The 23,086-nt window shown below is 46.4% G+C and overlaps 1 protein-coding gene across 3 annotated transcripts in view; it reads left to right on the top strand.

The window, feature by feature from the left end:
* The window catches only part of ARHGAP39 (Rho GTPase activating protein 39), a 421,649-nt gene that overhangs the window by 130,496 nt on the left and 268,067 nt on the right, over positions 1–23,086 (top strand). The gene's annotated exons all lie outside the window — the stretch shown is intronic.

Genomic DNA, 23,086 nt, shown 5'->3' with positions numbered 1-23,086 from the left:
GAGCTGTACTAGAGGATAGCTTTTCTAGCTAAAGTATTAATGGGCTGTGTGCAAGAGGGCAATGTCATTCAGTCATAAAGCAGTTATGTATTAGAGGAAGGGGTGTCACCCCCTCTGACTGCAGGGATACCTCTGTGCCGACCCGTAGGTGTAACTTAGTGCTGTCTCCTAAACACACTTAGGAAAAGCAATTTTCTAAACTTAGAAATGCACCATATTTCACAAAATGGAACAATCTCCCCATCAGACCAGTTTCCAAGGCAAGTGACTTTTATCCCTTTTCTGTACCTCGTTGCGAATACAGATTGCCTGGCTGATCTGTTTGTGCCGACTCAGGGGTTTTCCAGCAGGGGTGACTTTCTCTTTTAAAAAGGGGATTTTCAAATTGAATAAAAATATAAAGCCACATTTCCTGGTATGTGGGCACAAATAACTAACTGCGCTCTCCAGTCAGGCAGCTGCATTGCACCTTCTTTGCACCCCTCTTTTGAGTTATTGATTTACAGTTTAGATGCCTACTACCTATTTTTTCCCCCCATAAACTGTAGATTATTAAAATGTAAATAAACTCCCCAGCCACATGTCTGCCTGAAACTGCACTCTTGCCATTTGCAAATAATTAGCAGAGAAATTTGTGCTTGTAACTAGGGTTTTACTTTCTCCCAGTCTACATAACCGTGCCATGGCATGGCCTAGTGGTTAGACCCAGGGCTGGGTGTTAGACCTTCCGGGCTGTGCCTCTAAATTGGTGTGGTACCTTGGGGAAATCACTTACTGTGTCTGTTTCTCCATTTGTAGAATGGAGGGAGACCTGAGCTTTGTAAAAACCCTTGGAGCTCCTCTGGTGGAATGCACCATAGAAGTACTGAGTATAGTAGTGCTGGATTACCTGTACAGTGTGCTGCTGCATTAGTCATCTTACCGTGCGTGTGAGCACTGCTGCCTCTTCCTGGGAATTTGAGCAGTGTTCCTGTTATACCATCATCTTGTGGATGCAGTCTGCAGGCTATATAAACCCTTTTATTTATGTATTACTTACTACCTACAGAGGATATAAATGGGAGTTTTTTTCCTAAAAATGATCCCATTGTCAAACCTCTGGATATAATATTCATTCAGAGTTGTCATAGTAGCATCTACTAATTTCCCACCCTCCACTCATTCCAGCAATTACTACTGTTAGCAAAAAGAAAAGGAGGAATTGTGGCACCTTAGAGACTAACAAATTTATCTGAGCATAAGCTTTCGTGAGCTACAGCTCACTTCATCGGATGCAGATTATGTTCAAATAAATTGGTTAGTCTCTAAGGTGCCACAAGTCCTCCTTTTCTTTTTGCGAATACAGACTAACACGGCTGCTACGCTGAAACCTGTTCTAAAGATGCAATCACCCTCTCTCCGGCTAAGTCTACTCTTGGGGCAGGTGGAGGGTGATTCTCAGCTCCTGTAAAGATATTCATGCTAGCTCTCTTCGAGAATAGTAGCATAGTCATGGTAGCGCAGGCAGCAGTGCGTGGTGGCCTGGGCTAGTCAACCACGTACAAACCTGCCTCGATCCCATGAGTGCCACAACTGGGGGCAGCTAGTCCATGCCACTGCTTGCTGCTTCCCGTGCGTGTGCAGATACACTACTATTCATAGAATCATAGAATATCAAGGTTGGAAGGGACCTCAGGAGATCATCTAGTCCAACCCCCTGCTCAAAGCAGGACCAATCCCCAATTTTTGCCCCAGATCCCTAAATGGCCCCCTTAAGGATTGAACTCACAACCCTGGGTTTAGCAGGCCAATGCTCAAACCACTGAGCTATCCCTCCCCTCCCCTTGATGAGAGCTAGCGCGAGTATGTCTATGCGAGCTGGGAATCCAGTCCCACCCCTAGTTTCCCTGAGGCTGCATCTACACTTGGAGCTATCATTTAGCTTGTCACTGTTTCCTGTGTTGATTTATTGTAACTTCCCCAGCCGTCGGCCTCCCTGATGCTCGTGTTGGCCCTCTACTGTCTATTCAAAATACAGCAGCCAACTTCATATTCTGGCTTGTCCATCATTCCGAATGTCTTACTCCTTCTTTGAATTCCTCTACTGATTTCCCTGGTCTGCCCCATCAAGTTCAAACTTCTTGTCTTCTCCTTCAAGGCACTGGCAACTCTGAGCCATCCCATTTATCCTCCTTTCTTCTTGAAGCCCCCTATCCCTCTGCTCTGCCAGTACCAACTGGGTCTTCCCGCATGCCCACATCATGCTTTCTTTATGCTTTCCCCCGACACATGGAATGCCTTCTCTGAACTGATGCCAGAGGCCACTACCTTCACCTCCTTCCAGTTCATTTCTCAAGTTACACTTCTGTGATGCCTACGAGGAACTAACCCACTGATGCTGAATGGGTGGAGGGGAAGTTGGTATAGTTGCTGTGTGTTTCATTTTAAAGTGTATATAAAAATCATACATAATTTTTGATTGCATTCCTCTCCTCCAGTCTTCGGATGTCATTTGTCATCTTAGATAGGCCCTGCCCTAGCTATGGGGACAGCACTCGGCATACTGAGGGTAACTACCAGAATAAGTAACTGCTCCATGCCCTGAAGGTCACTCACTACATCTGGTTTTTCTCAGGCTAATAGGGGAAGTGATCTACAGGTGAGTGCTCTGCCTCCAGATCCCCAGCGTCTGAATCCATGGACACTTAGTGCTAACACCCCATTGGGAACAGGGACTGGCAGTGGATAATCTAACCTAAATTGGAACAGGGTCAGGCTTTGTAGACCAAGATCACCACCTTAAATTGAATAATTTGCGTCAGTGCTAGCAAGGCATAACCCTTCTATAGCCCCAACCCCAACCAGACCTTCAGGGCTGTTGGACCTGTGACAAAGTTCCTGCTCTACCTTGGTCGGTCTTGCGCTTATTGGCGGATTTGCTCACCTTGGAGCTTCACGGCAGCCCTCAGCTTGGCCGTTTTTCTGAACCCACAGCCCAGGTCAACTCCTCGTGTGTCTGACCAGGAGTTGGGAGGATGGGGGGGAACCCAGGTTCTCTGGGTTCCAGCCCAGGGCCCTGTGCAATGCAGCTGTCTAGAGTGCCTCCTGGAACAGCTGTGTGACAGCTACAACTCCCTGGGCTACTTCCCCATGGCCTCCTCCCAACACCTTCTTTATCCTCACCACAGGACCTTCCTCCTGGTGTCTGATGATGCTTGTCCTCCTCAGTCCTTCAACAGTCCGCGTTCTCACTCTCAGCTCCTAGCGCCTCTTGCTCCCAGCTCCACACATGCACACCACAAACTGAAGTGAGCTCCTTTTTAAAACCCAGGTGCCCTGATTAGCCTGCCTTAATTGATTGTAGCAGCTTCTTGATTGGCTGCAGGTGTTCTAATCAGCCTATCTTAATTGTCTCCAGAAGGTTCCTGATTGTTCTGGAACCTTCCGTGTTACCTTACCCAGGGAAAGGGGACCTACTTAGCCTGGGGCTAATATCTGCCTTCTATTACTCTCCTATAGCCATCTGGCCTGACCCTGTCACAGACCTTAAGAAAGATAAATTGATCCCTTCGGCACTTACCTGGCCCTATGAACATAATATCTGAGCATCCCCAATCTTTTAATGAATTTACCCTCATAACGCTATAAAACATAAGAACCGCCATACTGGGTCAAACCAATTATCCATCTAGCCCAGTAACTTGTCTTCCAACGGTGGCCAGAGCTAGGGGCTTCAGAGGGAATGAACAGAACAGTCAGTCATCAAGTGATCCATCCTATCTGTCGCCCATTCCCTGCTTCTGGCAAACAGAGGCTAGGGATGGGTCAGAGCATGGTTTTGTATCCCTGCCTATCCTGGCTAATAGCCATTGATGGACCTATCCTCCATAAACTTATCTAGTTCTTTTTTGAACTGTTATGGTCTTGGCCTTCATAGCATCCTCTGGCAAAGAGTTCCACAGGTTGACTGTCCGTTGTGTGAAGAAATACTTCCTTTTGTTTGTTTGAAACCCGATGCCTATTAATTTCACTTGGTGATGCCTAGTTCTTGTGTTATGAGAAGGAGTAAATAACAGTTCCTTATTTACTTTCTCCACACCAGTCATGATTTTATAAGTCTCTATCATATCCCCCCTTAGTCATCTCTTTTCAAAGCTGAAAAGTCCCAGTCTTATTAATCTCTCCTCATATGGAAGCGGTTCCATGCCCCTAATAATTTTTGTTGCTCTTTTCTGTACCTTTTCCAATTCTATATATCTCTTTTTTGAGATGGGGTGACCACATCTGCATGCAGTATTCAAGATGTGATGTAGGGCAGTGCTATTATCCCTGGAGGACAGGACAAGAAATAATGAGTTTAAACTAAGCAAGCGATATTTAGGTTAGTCATTAGGAAAAACTGCCTAACTGTCAGGGTGGTTAAACGCTGGAACAAATTACTTAAGGAGGTTGTAGAATCTCTATCGTTGTTGGTTTTTAAGAACAGGTTAGATAACACCTGTCAGGGAGGGTCTAGATAATACTTAGTCCTGCCTTAGAGCTGGGGACTGGGTAGATGACCTATCAAGGTCCTTTCAGTCCTATATTTCTGTGATACTTTTCTCATTATACAGATGGGGAACTGAGGCGTATTGGCTAAGTGATTTGTCCAAGATCACACAGGAAGTCTGTGGCAAAACAGGGGCTGGAACTCAAGTCTCAAGTCCTAGGCTATCTTAACCAGTGAACCATCCTTTCTCTTTAATGAACAAATCTTCTAAAGTATCAGAGGGTAGCCGTGTTACTCAGTACCCACAAAAACAACAAGGAGTCCAGTGGCACCTTGAAGACTAACCGATTTATTTGGGCATAAGCTTTCGTGGGAAAAAAACCCACTTCTTCAGATGCATGGAGTGAAAATTACAGATGCAGGCATTATTATACTGACACATGAAGAGAAGGGAGTTACCTCACAAGTGGAGAACCAGTGTTGGCAGGGCCAGTTCAATCAGGGTGGATGTAGTCCACTCCCAATAATTGATGAGGAGGTGTCAATTCCAAGAGAGGCCAAGTTGCTTTTGAAGTGAGCCAGCCACTCCCAGTCCCTATTCAAGCCCAAATTAATGGTGTTAAATTTGTGAATGAATTTTAGTTCTTCTAAAGTTTCCCATTGACTCTCTGAAGCCCAAGAAAGATTTGGAAGAGAGCCAATCTGACCTCTCATTTGAATATGTACTTCCCTTTGCATTAGTAGATCACAAAGTGCTATATAAGAGCTATATGGTGGTGGCATTATTTATTATTACACTAAGAAAATTGCAGCAGCCCTCACTGCTAATATGGAAGTGCAGCTGCCAGAGACTATGGCTCCCAATACAGTATGTACTGGTGCATCTGCAGTAGCCTCTCTGCTCAAGATGGAAGCTTTGTCTGTTGGAATCTGTTACTTCTGTGGGGTGCACCTGTATATTAAACTGTGGTTTGTTCCTTTTCATGCCAGTTAGGCACAGCTGCTGTGAAGCTTGCCTCAGCAAACTGAAGTTTGGGCCGTCTCCCTGCAGAAGTGTGAAGCGTTAACTAGAATTGGAATGGGAGGCTTTCATTTTCTGTACAGATGGTGCTGTTTTTCTGCAGGCTGCAGCAGCATGTGCATGCTCAGCGGCTTCCTGAAAGAAAAGAGAGATCCATTTTCCTTTCAGCAGCAATACCCGCTCTTGTTTAGTGCCCGTCTTTACTGGTGCGTTGTTCTGCAGACTCTTAATGATCTGCAGTGTCAGAATTAAAGCCCCCACTGCTTCAAATGCCAGGTTGGTGTGCAGCAGGATGCAAAGGCTCAGGAGGGTGAAGTGAATGAAACTGGGCCTGGAAGTGAAAGGGCCTTACCCTGTAATGCTGGAAAATGGTAACGCTCTCTAGCAAGAGCCAGCGCCAGGCTGAGAGAGAACAATAAAACATAGGGTGGCTTCTTGGGAACTTTCTCTCCAATCCCCCATGCAATCTCCCTCCTCCCTTTCCTCCACAATTCATTAATGGCTCATGTACATTCAGAAAGTGAGTCCTAATTCCATAAGCATTGGCAAATGCACAGTAGGTCCTAAGTTACAAGTCGAAATAAAGGCACCAGGTCCAGATTCATCCTTGTGGAGTCCCCTCAAAGCTGTGTGAACTGTGGTGAAGGTGGAGTTTCACAGCACTGGAAACAGTATGGGAGCTGAAGCAGAATATCTGCCCTCTGTACCTGGAAATGGTTTGATGGCAACTTTGTCTCTCTATCCTGTGTCCTTGTGACAGAGGAGAGCTATAGCACTGCCATACCTGCCCAGGGCTGGATTGAAGCATAAATCCTGTAGGCCCATGGCTGGGGCCCCATCTCCTGGTGTCAAGTGCTTCTGGTAGACTATCAGCAGCTGTTTTTCATAAAAGCTGTTTCTAGCCCTTGTGACTGAAGAGCTTGCAAATATGACCAGAGTGTAACTGCTGCAGCCATTTCTGTCTGATTTTGCAGAGCCAGAGACAATAGGTCTGAGCGGGGGAAACTCCCCCTGCATCTGAGAGGGGGAAGTTAGCTCTAGAGATAGGCCAATACCTGATTTTTTTTTATTTTTTTATTTTTTTGGTTGTCAGGTGATTACAATGTATTTACTTGAGTCCAACTGAATCTGAAAAATTTTGGTGAATTGAAAAAGTCCATTTCAGATCAGACGGAACACGTTGTTTGAGCTGAAACTTCCTGTGTCCAGGCACTGGATTCACAAGACAGGAGGAGGAACTATCCCCCTTAACTTTTTAGGCCAGCAATTAGGGCACTCACCTGGGGTGTGAGAGACCCAATTCAAAACCCTGCTCTGACATAGGGATTTGAATCCTACCCCCTGTGTTGCCCTAACCACCAGGTGATAGGATTTTTTTTCTTTTTTCAAATAACCTATTTGTCTGAAAAACTTCGCCCAACTCTAGTTAACTCCAAGACCTGCTGCCTTTTGGGACCAACTGGGAGCTATGAGTAGTAGGATAGTGTAGTGGGTGCAGCTAACCCACCCAGGCAGATGCATCCTGACTATGGGGTAAGTACGGGACGGGGCTGCTGTCATTTTATCTTCAGATGCCCTGTTGCTTCCTAAAGGTGGCAAGTATGAAAAGTACCACCCTGAAATCCACATCATCCAACTTTGGCTTAAATCTATTAATGCTGCTGGACTCAAGTGCCTTCCGATTTCAGTGGAAACACATTCCCCGTATTCACCACCCCCTTACATGAAATTATACCTGACTGCAGCAGTATGGCCTGAAAATTAAATATAGATAGATAAAAATCCTGAAACCCCCAGGAGAGAGGTGCTTTGCTGTTTGTCCACAAAAGGTGCTCTGCACTCGACTGCTCTATCAAGCATTCTTAAAACTACAGTACCAACCTGGTGAACTGAAGAAACAGATTGACAGAGCCAGAAGGGTAGCCAGAAGTCGCCTACTACAAGGCAGGCCCAACAAAGTAACAGAACGCCACTAGCCGTCACCTACAGCCTCCAGCGCATCAAGGATCTACAACCTATCCTGAAGGACGATCCCTCACTCTCTCAGACCTTGGGAGACAGGCCAGTCCTCGCTTACAGACAGCCCCCCCAACCTGAAGCAAATACTCACCAGCAATGACACAACACACAACAAAAACACCAACCCAGGAACCAAACCCTGCAATAAAGCCTGTTGCCAACTCTGTCCACATATCTATTCAAGGGACACCATCATAGGACCTAACCCTATCAGCCACACCATCAGGGATTTGTTCACCTGCACATCTACCAATGTGATCTGTGCCAGCAATGCCCCTCTGCCATGTACATTGGCCAAACCGAACAGTCTCTATGCAAAAGAATAAATGGACACACATCTGACATCAGGAATCCTAACATTCAAAAACCAGTTGGAGAACACTTCAGTCTCTCTGGTCACTCAATAACAGACCTAAAAGTGCCCATTCTTCAACAAAAAACACCTTCAAAAACAGACTCCAACGTGAAACTGCAGAACTGGAATTAATTCGCAAACTGGACAACATCAGATTAGGCCTGAATAAAGACGGGGAGTGGTTTGGTCATTACACAAACTAAAAACCATTTCCTCAGGCTAATTTCCCCCCCCCCCACACTGTTACTCACACCTTCTTGTCAACTGTTTTGAAATGGGCCATCCTGATTATCACTACAAAAGTTTTTTCTCCCCCTCCTGCTGATAAAAGCCCATCTTAATTGATCTGTTTAGTTAAAGTTGGTATGGCAACCCCCATCTCTTCATGGGGGTGTGTGTGTATGTATCTATATCTAATCTTCCTGCTGTATTTTCCACTCCATGCATCTGATGAAGTGGGTTTTAGCCCACGAAAGCTTATGCCCAAATATATTTGTTAGTCTCTAAGGTGCTACAAGGACTCCTTGTTGTTTCTACTGCTCATGACTCTCAAGTGCACTGTGCAGCTCATTGCTCTGCCAGCAGTACCTTATGAAACTAGGATTGAGTCAGTTACTTGGTGTCCAAGGGTTAGTGGGACCTACGGTTAGCGCCTCCGGTTAGCACCTCCGGGGACAGGTCTGCCCTCAGTTGAGAGCTACCACTCCGAAAATTCCTAGAGCACTGATGTACTATCAGGGAAGGGGCGTTACTCTACTAGATCTTACTGCTGCACATTTTTCATCAGTGTCTCCACAGCATGGCAGCCTCTGGCTGGCACGTGGACTTTATTTACATTACAACTTTAATTTTAATGGCTTTGCTGCTGCCTACGGCGCCAGGCTCCTCGGAAAAACGCTGCTGATTGTAGCTGGTGGGGCGCTACATATGAGTGGGATTTGGACGGAGTGCGAGGCTGGATAAACACTACTGGGGTGCACACATGGGGACGCAGGGAAGCAGCAGTGAAACGTTAATATATTTGGCACCACTTCAATGGCTGTGAAAACTGGCACTTGAAAGCAAAAGAGTTTCAAGAGTGATCCAGTGCGTATGCTGTAATAGGTTCTCTTCATGGCTGAATACAGGTGTTGGCTATGCTGTCCATATGCAGGTTAAAATATAAGGGGAGGGGAGGGGAGAGTGGTTTCCTTTGCTTTGGAAAGCTAGGGCTTCCTGACAAATGAATGCTGGGAACCAGCAGGGGACCATGGCAGTGTAGTTTGTAGTGCAGTATTGTAGTCAAGTCTGAAGCAGAGGCAAGTTGTTGTTTTGGAAACATGTGGAAACCATTCTAAAGGGTAAAGCCCTCGGAAATAGCCTGCAGGGACCAATCCTGTGCTGGCTGAGTGGCAGGCTGGATGACCTGATGGATCTGTTCCAGCTCTGATTTCTATGATTCTGTAGCGAAGCACAAACGAGGAAGGAAGGGTGACTGCAGTCAAGGCTCTTTCATGGGAAGGCCTCCAGTGGCAGAGATCTCATCTCTAGAAGTGACCGATGCTTTGGTTCCTGAGGAAGATAAACTTAAAGAACAAGAGAGCCGTGCAAATTAAAAATTGATTTTTTGATTGCTGTGATAGTGGCTATGAAGGGCAGAGCCAGTCCAGGCATCTGTGCTGCTGAACTCCTCTAACTGCTCAGAGCTCAGTGTGTTCTGCCTTTTATTGTGGTTTCAGAACATTAGTAACTTGATGGGCCTTATTTTTCCACCTTGTGCTCATAAAATTATAACCATATCTTAACTCGTGTCTTTTGACTGATACCAGAATGAACCTTAAACCTTAACAAACATGCTTCATACATATAACAATGCTGAACACTCACATGGGGCTGTCTAGACATAGAAAAATATACAGACATGACCAGCCTTCAGAGGGAGGGAGCTAAGTATTCTCTCTATTTCAGCTGAGGCAGAGAGGTGAAATATCGCATCCCAGGTATTGCAGAGTCAGTGCTGAAGCCAGGACTAAACTAGGCAGTTCCTGGCTCTTAGTAGGGTCTAATGGACTGAGCTGAACAGAAGCCAAAAAAGCACAGTAGCACGTATAGACTGATTTGAACAACAAAGCATTTGAAGATCTGCTTATTTCTTTTTTCCCCTCTTCTTTTTAAAATCTTTGGTTAGATATAAACACCCACATTTTCAAAGCATGGCACAGGATTTCAGCTAACGAGACTCCCATTTAAAGTGCAGCTAGTTTAAACCAAGGCCTGTTATTTGGAAGATGTCCCTGAGTCATGATAAAGTCCAGAAGTCTGCTTTATAGCAAGCAGAGATGTTAGACTTGAACTGAAGTTTCTCTTGAGGAATCCGTTCTTATAGGCTTGTGATATATTGTCTTAATATGTGGCTGTCTGGTCCTAAATCTAGATATACATTTTCTTTTTACAGGCAGTAAATATGCATTAACATTCACAAGACCATTTCTAGCCAAAAAATATGTAGCACCATAGATGGGCACCTGGCACTGTAAGGCAAGGGGCTAAACTCCTTACAAGTGTAAGTTGGTGCAATGCCACTGACTACAGTGCTTACAGCAGTGGTGAATTTAGTCTGAGGGGCTTATGTTAGACTTAAGGAAGACCAACAAATTATGGAAAGTGTGGGTAAGACAATTAGGTTCTCCATCTTTTGCCCTGCTTTATACTTTCTTACCAAACCCTGTTTGCTTTTCCAGCATCAGCCCCATTGGGGTGTAAATGACACCAGTGGAATTAGTGTCTTGCTTATGGTAACTTACCCTAAACTTTAGCTTGTTAGCCTTAAAAAGGTACCATGTTATATCCCTAAAAGGGTAGATTATAAAATCTGTCAGAGCTAATAGTCTCAAGACTTGCATTGAATATTTTGCTTCATTCTTGGTTTTCCTTCTTTTATAATTTGGAAAAGGCTCTGCTATAGTTACTGGCCTATCTTTCAAAGATGTGACTGAGCTCCTGTCCTCTGTCAGGTAGCCCTAAATCCTTGGAGAACGCTTTTATGTGGGGCAGAGAAGATGTGAAGCCTGTTTTTGGGGCATCATGTGGCTGCCACAGATCTATCCTCTGTGGGTATTTGTACAAGTCTGCCATGCAACAGAATACTGGACAGATCCTCAGATCTCAGTCTGGACTAGGGGGGTATAAATGATACATTTATATTTAAATGAAAGGCAGATCTATCTGTGTATACCCCCTTCCTCCACGCACACACACCCCTCCCCCCGCCCCAGAGAGCTGTACTCAGCAGGGAACATTGCAATTGACTGATCTTGAGCAGGGCATTCTTGACCTGAGGACCATTCACTGTGGAATTGCATCCCAGAAGATATCCATATCTAATCATCTTCAGAGGCCTACTCTTTCCCATAAATCTTCCCCAAATGTCAAGGGCTGGCTTGGCAGTGGAGAAAGAATAAATGTGCTTAAATAACCCAACTAATCCACAGTGACTGAACTGGAGTAGGCAAGAGAAGTGTCCTTTTACAGGTCAATTGTTATGAACTTCAGAATTCCATGTCTGGTGCCTAGATGCAGTGGTGATGCATACTCTAGGAGGGTACCCAGCTCTGTGGGACACAAAAACTTGTCACCATGGGATATGGAGCGCATCTGTTATAGCTTATCTTCAGAATGCTGTACCTTTTTAAGGAAAGACTCTTGCCCTGATGCAGACAGCAGCCATTTTGTTGCTGCAGAATGCAGACACACACACTGTGTGCGCATTTGCAGAGATTTAATTTTGTTCTTGTTTTGCTTGATTCAAAATAAGTTGGGTTAAGACTGGAAAATGCATGTTTTGCTTTTATGTAGTGTGATGAAGTGGGGATTTTTCCTTATGTTGTATGTGAGTCTTACTGTTTTGCATGAATGCTGTTTGCCTCAGTTTCCCTGTGTATTGCACCAATGTCTAGGTGGTGGGAATAAGCATGACTTTTGCGGGGGTTGCTCCAGCTGCCTGCTCAGATGCTATGGCTGCCCCTTCGTAACCTGAGACCCAGGAGGGGGATGCGACCAGGTGACTCTTGGCCCCGGGAAGCGAGAGAGAGGCTGGAGGAGAAGCAAGGGGCAGGGCAGGGGCCAGGCAGCTGGAAGTGAGTCAGTCTCTGCTGGCTTGGGGCTCAGGGGGAGGACTAGAGCCCTAGCTCTGGGCTCCCCTCCCCTCAAGATGGACTTGGCTTAAAGTCACCGATTTCTGTGCTAACAAGTGCTGCCCTATGCAGTGTTCCTGTCCACTAATAAATCTTCTGTTTTACTGTCTGGCTGAGAGTCAGTGCTGGCTGCAGAGTTTGGGTGCAGGGCCCTCTGGCTTCCCCAGGAGCCCTGCCTGGGCAGACTTGCTGTGGGAAGCTCATAGCTCACCTTTATCTGATCACTCTCGTTACAGTGTGTATGGTAACACCCATTGTTTCATGTTCTCTGTGTATATAAAATCTCCCTACTAGATTTTCCACTGTATGCATCCGATGAAGTGAGCTGTAGCTCATGAAAGCTTATGCTCAAATAAATTTGTTAGTCTCTAAGGTGCCACAAGTCCTCCTTTTTTTGTGTGTGTGAATTCAGTTAGTTTAATGTTTATTTTTTGGTGAGCTTTGTCTACACATTTTATACTTAATATGATACAGGACTTGCCATCAGGGATCTTGCTGTCCTTAGAGACTCTCTCAGCCTCTCTGAGAGGTCGAAACGTATCATTATCCCCACTTAGCAGCTGAGGAAATGGAGGCACAGACATGGGTGGCGGGTGAACCCTCCTCCCCCTTCAGGAAAGCAAGTTGGCTGGCCCTGCCCCTGCCCCCTCTCTCCTCCCTGTGGCCAGAGGAGTCTTGGCCGGCCTGCCCCAGCTGTACTGGCCAGCTGAAGCCCCGGGCCAGCCCAAGCTGCCCTGGCTGCACCAGGCTGAGGCTGGAGCTGAGCCCCAGCCAGCTTCAGGGAAGGGGGAGGGAGCATGAGCAGGGCCACAGCATAGGTTAGGGAAGACTGTCTCCCCTGGCCTATGGTACCCAGCCCCTCTGGGCTGGGATTGTATGTAACCACTCAGGAGAGATGTGACTAATGCAAGACCTGGTTCAAAGGACTATATTGAAGAGCGGTGCCAGAAAAAGATGGACTTTTGGAACAAAAGTGTTAATATTTAGGGGGAGTTGAATACAGATTCCCCACCTCCAATTATGCAAAAACGCAGCCTTTTGAAGCTGTGCCTTGAAGAGTGGGTTATTGTCTGCTGATCACCCATTACTTGAGACCAAGATTAAAGGCCTACGCTGTATAAAGGAAAGACTGAATTATTCATGGTGGTTCTGCTTCTGAATCTGAGAACATGTCTATGTTACAAACTTTTGCCAATGCAAGTTACATTGGCATAAAGCCACCACAGTTAGTATATTGCTTGCATGCCCGCACACTTGGTTCCTTGTGTTGGCCCTGCGCATACTCACCATGAGTGCTTGTTTCGATGCACAGTGTAGTGCACCATGGGTAGGTATGCAGTGCAGTGTCTTTTGGGAAGCTTTGGCAATGCATGGGGGAGCAGAAACAAGTCGAGAAGGGGTGACTGGGACAGCGGGGTGAAGTTCCCATCATGCAACTTTCTCCATCCCATAATGCTATTTCTATCTCTTAATTTGCAATGCCTATTTTGAAAATCCCATTAACTCATGCAGGATATGTCACTGTCTACCATCTCTGACAGAAGCATTAAACCTGTGCGACTTTACACTACCAATATGGGCATTATAAGCACAGGACCCAAGATCTTTCAGTATTTGCAGAGCTGCAAGGGAATGGGGTGATTTCCTGGAGATCCATTTGGTGTTGGACATGGCAAAAACCAATTCAAGATTGGTGGTAGTGTTCACAGAGCAGCTGAAAATGGTGGAGCACTGCTTGTGGGCCCGAGAAACGAGCACTGAGTGGTGGAATTGCAGTGTAACGCAGGCTTGGGATGACACACAGTTGCTGCAGAACTTTCGGCTACACAAGGTCACGTTCCTGGATTTGTGTGTCGAGCTTGCCTCAGCCCTCCTGTACGGGGACACCAGACTGAGAGCTGCATTGACAGTGGAGAATAGTGTGGCAATTGCCCTGTGGAAACTTGTGATGACAGGTTTCTCACTGACCAGTAGCAATCATTCTGGATTTGGAAAATCCACAGAGGGAGGGCGTTGTCATGCAAGGGTGCGGGGCCATTAATTGTCTCTTGCTACACAGGACAGTGACTCTCAGCAATGTGAAGGACATAATGGATGGATTTGCTGCAGTGGGGTTCCCAAGCTGTGGTAGAGCAATAGACATCATACATATCCCTATTTTGGCACCAAACCACAGAGTACATCAACAGAAAGGGCCATTTTTCTATGGTTACGAACACAGGACTGTTCAGAAAGCTACAAGGAGGGACATTTTTTCCCGACCGACAGACTACTATTAGCAATGTTGAAATGCCAATCATGATCCTGGGGGACCCAGCCTACAACTTACTCCTCTGGTTCACGAAAATGTACACCAACCACCTCGACAGCATCAAGGAAAGATTCAACTACCAGCTCAACATGTACAGAATGACAATTAAAGTGCTTTTTGTAGATTGAAGGGGTGCTGGCATCGTTGACTCACAAGATTGGATCTCAGTGAGAAAAATATCCCAACGGTTATAGCAGCCTGCTGTGTCCTGCATAATATCCGTGAAGCAAAGGAGGAAAAGCTGCTGCCAGAGTGGAGGGCGTAGGCAGAGCAGCTGCTTGCTGAGTTTGAATAGCCTGACACAAGGGATATCAAAAGAGCTCAGTGCAGAACTATGTCTCAGGGAGTCTTCGAAAGAGCACTTTACTCTGGCTCACTGTTAATGTGTTGTGGTGTATTGTGCTCTACCTGGCCTTGCAGTTTGGGGGCCTGTTAGGAATTGTGTGGTGGTCGGTGCACATCTATGAATATAACACTGATGATGCACCTATTAATAGCGTGGTGCTTCTGGTACATTTTTGATTATTACACTGTTTATCACTGATCCCATGAGTTGTGCACAATAGTAAGTGGGTGCTTTCAATATTGCCAGCCATTCTGCAGGACATATTGGGAACTAATAAAGATGAATTATATCCCAGCCCCAAGAGTTTTACTGAGTAATGAAAACAAATTTAAAAAAAAATTCTGTGCAAAATTAAAAGCAAATACCTTAAGACTTTAATAAATTTATGGAACAGAGCTTAAAGAAAGGGAAAGAACATTCATGTCTATTTTAGCTATGCATTTATCAACAGTGCCTCTGACAGGTCAGTATGTGAAGCTGCAGTTTCCTTTAATGTCCCCTGGAGTGGAGAGGGAGGGGTAGGAATGTGGCCCATAATGCCACATGGAATGTCGAGGGGGACTGTAGGGAAGTGCTATATTGGAGTGCATATATATATGGACTGCAAAGAGAAGTGAGCCTGGGATCATTGAACCTATAGGTCAAAAAGAGTCTGCAGCATCTGTTTGCTGTCAGGGAAGTCTCCTTACGTCCGCGTGTTCTCCCTCCCCAAATCCTGGGCCTTTCTCCATGCCGTCTGCCATATTGATCCTCCAGGCCCTCTGTTCATGGTCTGATGCAGCACTGGCTTACAAGATCTCACTGAACATGTCATCCTGAGTCCTCTTCTTTCTCCTCCTCATAAGGCTCATGTGTTCTGTGGGTGTGGGGGGGAACTCCTCAGGTGTAATGGTAAAACACACAGAGGTACAAGTGCCACTATATTTTCAAAAGAAAGCATAAGTAAAGTTTCAGAACTCCCTTGCCTTGCTCCCCATAAGTTTTAAACAAGACATGCAATAGAGCAACAGACATCATACATATCCCTATTTTGCCTTCTGCTTTGGAGTGCTTGTGCATGGTACCATGCCCAGCTCCAGTCATGGTGCGTATGGCCTGCCAGCAGTGAGGAAAACGAGAAAGGAATTGCTCAGCTGCATGAAACTGAGCATAGGGCACTAACATGGAGTCCTGGCACTGTTTTCTACAGGCAGTGAGGATTATCACTGATCTCACTCCTGAGGGTAACAAAGTCTGAGAGAGAGAGAATCTGCTCTTGCTGGCATCCCAAAGCTGGCTGGGCTGGTAGGCAGCTAGCCTGTTTACTGCAATGGTGCCTACTGAAGTTATTGCCAACTGGTGTGGGAAGGTGTCCTCCTGTGGAGGAAGAAATAAGGCTGTCATCCCTAGAAAGCCATGAGAGAGGATTGTAGAATACTTCCATGAAAGTTTCATCGAGTTCTCTCAGGAGGATTTATGGGACATCCCTGTGTACATAAAGTGCTCTGCATGGCCCCTCTTGCCTAACTACAGGGGAATGAAAAGCAGATAACTCTACCTCCTTGTACTGCTACCTCTTCTCATAAGTATATAATTTGTATATAACTCCACTTCCTTGACTCAGTGACGGTGGGGTCTCCACCAAGCGTGACATGCAGCACTTTGCAAAAATGGCAGGTCTGTGGCTCAGCACCAGATCAACTTAAGAATAAATGTGCTTGCTTTGAGCTGTGTAGAAACTTACAACTGCAGGCTATTATGAGGTTTATAGCCTCTGGAGGAAAAGCAAAGTGCAGATGCTAACCTGTTTAGGCAGTCTGGCTTTTTGGGAATGTCACCCATTTAGGCAGGAACCTGTGCAGTCTGGGGAAAAAACCACACTCAGGAGGGAGAGAGAGACAGGTCTCTGCCCCGCAGAGAGAATGGCTGGGAAATCAGAAACCTAGAGTGGGTGCCCTTGACCACGAGGGGGGAATACAGGTGCCGTTGCCCTGAATTGTGACAGTCTTCATGATGATTCTGCCAGATAAAGCATATTGGCCCAACCCATTTATTTTTATTCTCTGCTGTTTAAGGGGGTTCTCCTGTTCCGAGCCACCTGATAACTGTCTCTCATAGTGGAGGGTTTCCAAAAGTCAGTTGACAAATATTTCCAGACTGACTTCCTTCTTTGTTTATTTTAATACTGTATTGAGCTAAAGTAACTAGCAGAAATCACATTAATTTCAAGCCCACTGTGTGAGTCATCCTGTGGCTCACATGGTCGATTGGCTCCCAAGCCAAGGAAACCCCCATGGGAAGAACCCCCAGCTCCCAAAGTGGGAGACTCTACACTCAAGTTTGATCAGAAAAGTACCAGAAAATGCTGAGTGAATGAGGACTCTAAGGGTAGCATGCTAGTAATAGATCCAGCCTTGCTCTTTCTCAGATGGCATATTGGCTTCACAGTGATAATTAATGCTGCTTAGAAATAAGACATTTTATTATCAAAGGAGCAGCGTTACTAAGTGGAAGTTCAGTAGGCACAGATTTGCTTTTCTTCACGGTGGATTCCTCCCAGGATCCTGCAGATTGCTGACCCCGCTCTCGGAGTTCTGGGCCTGTCACGCTGAAGAGATGCAGTATGTGCCTCATCCCAGCACCTGCAGTTCACGTGGCAAAAAGAAAATAATCGATCACGTGCCCATCTACCTTACCTCAAAGCTAGAGAGGGGAGGAGCCCTGCAATGGGCTTCAGAATTCCAGCACTTCTCATTTCACCTTGTAACACGCTTGCCATCAGGGCATCCGAGTGCCCTCATCCCACTGCTCAGGCAGCTGGTAAGGCCTGTAAAGGCCCTGAGCCTCCTAAGGCAAGAGATGCTACAGAGCTATTTCAGGATGTACATGGTCCAATCCAGCACACAGTGAAAAATGCCAGATTAAGGAGTAATTTATTTAATGGAGCTTTGGCCGGGGGTGTGTGTGTGTCTTAGCCAAGCATGACCAACCCATGCCCAGAAACACAGTATCAATCCCTAATGATACTAATTCATCAATTATGTTTTTGCAGCAGCAAAGGCTCCCACTCAGAGGTAGGTATAACAATGGGTATGGGCCAATCAGTCTTTATTCTCACAGGGAGAAAAACTGCTCCTCAAACCTTATTTTAAAGTGCACCTTTAGAACATGTTTGCATATTATAGCTCATCAGCAAAAGGTCATGGGAACAGGGGTCAGGATTTGTTCCTTGGCACAAAGTTCAGCTCTCCCAGCAAGCTTGGAGCTTCTGTTAAGAGCTTCTAGCAGACTAAGTAACATTGTATACAGTTTAATTTCATAAATCACTTTGGTACAGAAAGCACTCCCTCATAAGCAGACATTACAAACTTCCCATGGATCACTACACAAAACCTGGAATTCAAACACCTCTGGGAGCACACAGCAACTTCAGGATAGAATATGACAATGTAGTCTAATCAGAAAAGGGAATTTGGGAAGGCAGAACAGAATTATCAGAGTTGGAACCTGGAAACATCACTAGGGTTAGACTTTAACTCTTGTGAGAAGTGCCATTAGCTCCTTATTTCAGTGTCTGGGACCACAGGTCTCGAACGCTGGTCCACAGTGCTGGTCCACAGTGCTCTTAGGAACTAGTAGGTTCCAACCTGCCACCCATTAACCTGCCAGCAGGTGCTAGGATAGAAACTGAGCCCTGACAAAGGACTCCAGTCTGAGAGACCCTGATTGGTTCAAAGTTTCTATATAAACCCAGCAAAGAAACACAAAGTTGTCCATACAACTGGGCTCCACCTTGCTCTGGACCGTGCTTATGCTTCCTGCTCCCCTGGCTTGACTTCCTGGTAGCATGACCTGGTCTGATTCTGGTTACAGATTTGTGGTTCTGCTCTCAAGTTTGTTCCCTTGCTTCTGATCTCCCAGTAACCTGACCCTACCTACTTCCTGACTTTCAACTTTTGGTTTGCCGTTTGATCTCCTGGTATCTCACCCAGCCTGACTCCCAACTCCTGCTCTGACCACTAGGTTGGACTGCCTACATCCTGGTCATGATACTCCATTTTACCATCTTTCAGCAGAGATGTAGCCCCAGCCCTACAGTGAGGAAGTGGGTTAACAATGAGTCAAATAGTGCCACTTTCGGAACCCCTAGCAATACTTCCAGCCCTGTAGTGTTGTGGCCATCTCCCATCCGTGGCCTGGTCTACAATACAAAATGCTCCCATGTTTGAATATGGTGTTAACGGAGATAGAGGAGTCCCGAATGTGATTAGATGAGAGGCCCTGGTCTGCGCTACCAGCTTAGCTGTGTTCAGCATGTCATCTGGGTGCTATTCACAGCATTGTTCAAGCACAGCAAAATGTGGAAACAGACTAGCCCAAGTGGTGAGTCTGCTTAGCTTAAGAGATGTGTCAAGATCACAGCACAACGCGGCAAGGCTGCAGGCCCCATCTCAGGACATACATGTGCTGTATAGAGGTAGAAGGGGAATTCCATCCTAAACAATTAACAGTACAATAGGCCATTTTTGGTCTGGCCATTTTAGGCACCTACCACCCATGTGCATCTCAGGGCAAAAGCCTCCTATCAGATCTGCAGTGTGGATCTTGACTTCAGTATGCAGTTCTCCTCAGCTGCCTGGAATGCCAACTGACACCAGCAGCAGGCCTGCACATGCAAGAGGAGATCTGACAAATAGTGCAGGACGGAGCAAATGCCATATTCCAAAAAGGTGGGTGAGGTAATATCTTTTATTAGACAGACATCTGTTGGTGAAAGAAGCTTTCAAGCTGCTACAACACTGCAAACATTTCAGCAAGTAACACAAAATACACTTGCTTAGCAAGAGGTCAGGGGAAGCAAAACCCCATCCATTGTAAACACCCTCCCGCAGCAGAAACGAATGCTTCAGACAGAGACCTCTGCTGACCCCCCCTTTTTTTTTTTGGTTTTACAGATACCCAGGGCTGTGAGTAGAGCTCAATATAAAACAGACTTTAGGCATTGATTGGAGGCTTGCTTGCCAGTATCTCTGTAGCAACAGCATAATCCACTACGGTTGCAAAGCGTGCTGGGCTTTCTTCTTTTGATACAAAAATTACCTGCGCTGCTCAGCACAGTGGGACTAAAGGCCCCCTGCTTGTTAGCCTTCAGTGTATCACAGGCACTTCAAACTGTCAAAACTACTTTTCTTTAGAGACTTCAAAAAAATCAAAAACACAGGGCAGGGGGGACGTTTTGAAGCGGGCACGTGGATCTTAACCCAGGGTACTGGGAGCAGGCCAAAAGAGAAGCTAGGTTGGATGTAAGTTACAAGGGACAGCCTCATAACCTGCAGTTTTAGCTTCTGTAGCTCTTCAGCTTGACTGACTGGCCATCTGGGCGTGGCGGAGGAGGAAAGATGGACGCACATTCTTCTCGGAGTGCTCTCCCTGTGGCCGCTCCGCTTCAGGTGGTGGTGCGTCCTGGCGCAGCCGATGGGAGATTTTTGCTAACCATACTGGTCTGGGCGTGCGCAGTAACGGTCTTGTGGCACGGCTAGCCGCTCGTCTGGCACATGCATGCCTCAACCCCTTCCGTTCCTTCTCAGCCGTCCTCGCCTTGAGACTGAGTCCGTTAGTGGTGTCCCTACAAAACTATAGGAAAATAGTTTTTAGATTTAGTTTACTTCAGTCTTAGATTAACAGAGCAGTACTTTCGTAGTTCTAGTTAGTTAAATTTGTTTTTGGAAATTTCCTTATTTTCGTCCCTGAATCCCAAAGAAGGACGCTTTAAAAATGCCTAGATCCCCAGGTTTTAAAAGGCGTGCGTCTTATAATGATGTCATGCCAATCTCGGACGGACGCTCACTTTGTGTCCGCTACCTAGGGGAAGCGCACATTCCTCAGAGGTGTACTCACTGCAACAGCCTAAAGGGAAGGGCCAGGAGAGATAAGGATCTCCGTCTGAAACTAATCTTAATTGAGAAATCCCTTTCCTCTGCAACAGAGTCAACAAGTGGCTCCCCTGGGGTTGTCTCCGTTGACAGGGTGAGTGCCGCCTCTTCGGAGAAGTCAAAAACAGGGCCTTGTCTTCACCAAACCGTGGACCGTTTAAAAAGAAACTGTCTCCTGCAAGATCCCTGCCATCAGTGCCAAGCTCATCAAGAGTGAACACCTTTGATAAACCTGGTGCCTCCGGTACCATCCGGCAAGGGAAAGAAGTTGAGTGGTGGGCACCGTACAGCCTCCTCCTCCATGGCACCATTGAACCCCGCAAAGGGTTCAGTACTGCAGCCTGCACCACAGGTCATGACTCCGCCACCGGCACAGAGTGCAGAGGTACCAAGCAAGGAACAAATGAAACAGACGGTGCAGAAGAAAGCCACTCAAACAAACAATCACCACCGAAAGAAATGGCAGCACAGATAACGGCACTGACTCCTCTCCTTCAATTCTCTGAGATACAGACTACATCAGCACCCAGCTCTCCACTACTCAGAACCGCGGACTCGCCGGTACCGACAGCACCGGACCAGCCTCATTTCCCCCATTGCTCTGCCATTCTCAAGCAATGAGGAGGCAGAAGGAGGGGAGGCAGCCTTCTTATCAGGACATTCTTCCCCAGTGGACACTGCCCACCAATACAAGCACACAGAACAGACAAGCAAGGGTGTACCACCATGGCTTGCTAACCCATGGATGTGCCCACCCATGCCATTCCCTATTTAGTGGCCACAATGGGACCCATGGGTATCTTACAGGGCCCAATTCCAGAGACCCATATCTGCACACAGGTAACCCATAAGGTCAGCCACAACATCATCTGAACCCTCTGAGGTCACAGAGGACTGGGAAGAAGAGAGGGATGACAGTTCTGATCATGAGGAGTCACCAGAACACAACTCCTAGTCTTCCCCAGATGAAGCAGTCATACCTACACCTATGACGGCCCGTGACTATTTCAAACATTTCCAAGAGCTATTTAGGCGAGTGGCACAGAGCCAAAACATCCCTCTAGAAGAGGTGCGGGAGACATAACACCAACTCCTGAAGATCTTACATACTTCCTCCTCATCAAAAATTGCCATTCCGATCAATGATGCCCTCCTGGAACCGGCAGATTCAGCGTGGCAAACGCCAGCCTCCATCCCACCTAACAAATGCACGGACAGAAAAATCACGTGCAAACAATACGAGACCACACCTCAGGACAAGGAATGGAAGAGACTGGACTTATTAGGCTGAAAAGTCTACACCTCAGCCACACTGCAATTCTGCACAGCGAACTACTCCACGCTACTGGCAAACTACGACCATGACAATTATAACAAACTGACAGAATTCACTCGGGACATCCAAGAGGAAAAGAGAGACCAGTTCTGGGTCATCATCTCCAGAATTGCACTCCAGACTGCTCTTGACGTAGCAGTCACAGCAGCCTGCATGACGGCAATGCCATAGTAATGCTTAGGGCCTTGTGGCTTCACTCCTCAGGAATCCCTAGAGCACCCACAGGGGGACACATCTCTAAGAGCCTCAGTTACTGCACAAGGTAAGTAACCTTCCCTTTTGTGCCAGAATAGAAATGTCACTATAGAGCACTGCAGGAGATGAACATTTAGGCTCCCTCAACACCCCCACTTCTCAGGGGTTTGACAGACAGCCCCTTATGCTCCTCAGCAACGACATTCCAGCTAATCAGAGTTTTACAGATTCTCTGTTCTCAAGTGCACATCTGTGCTGATGCCCCAAGCCTACCGAATCCTCTGGTAACAGAAAATTACCCCTCCTTGCCAGGAATGAGATTGATGGAAGCCGTTTGACAGCCTTACTCTCAGTAACTAAAGCTAACATTACTTAGCTGATGGAAAAGCAGCTCTAAGAAGAGTGACATCCAAATAAATAGCCCTAGGAGATAACGAATGGTGCAACACTATTTCCTTTGTTTGCATTTATAACACTGCAGCTTTCACATCAAGCTTCTTTAAAAGGGGAACTGTCAAGGCTAAACCCCCCAAATCTGACCCATCTTTCTTATCTCCTTTACAGATGCTCAGATACCAAGGTGACACATGGCATCAAAATACTTGTCAAGACAACTGCTTAGAAAGCCCATTGTGTGCCTGGGGTGGATGGGGGCATCCTCACACTGTATCACAGTGTTCTTTATTTCGCAACAACATAATTACTGTTTGCACGTAAAAGCTGCCTCTACCCTAAGAGGTTTTGCCACCATCGTCACTCCGCTAAAGCTAGACATACAAACCTTCTCCCGTGTAGGTGCGACTAGCGCCTTACCCAAAGTCAGACACCAACTGAAGCAGGTCTCCCACAGTCCCAGTCCAGTGCGTCCCCACACGCTTGCTGAGAACACCACGATCCACACGGCTGTGGATATACGACATGACGCCTAGTTGGTTGAACTACTGGCTATGT

This window comes from Lepidochelys kempii, chromosome 2 (assembly GCF_965140285.1).
Source record: "Lepidochelys kempii isolate rLepKem1 chromosome 2, rLepKem1.hap1, whole genome shotgun sequence".
Taxonomy (NCBI): domain Eukaryota; kingdom Metazoa; phylum Chordata; order Testudines; family Cheloniidae; genus Lepidochelys; species Lepidochelys kempii.
This window is presented reverse-complemented; position numbering and strand designations above follow the sequence as displayed.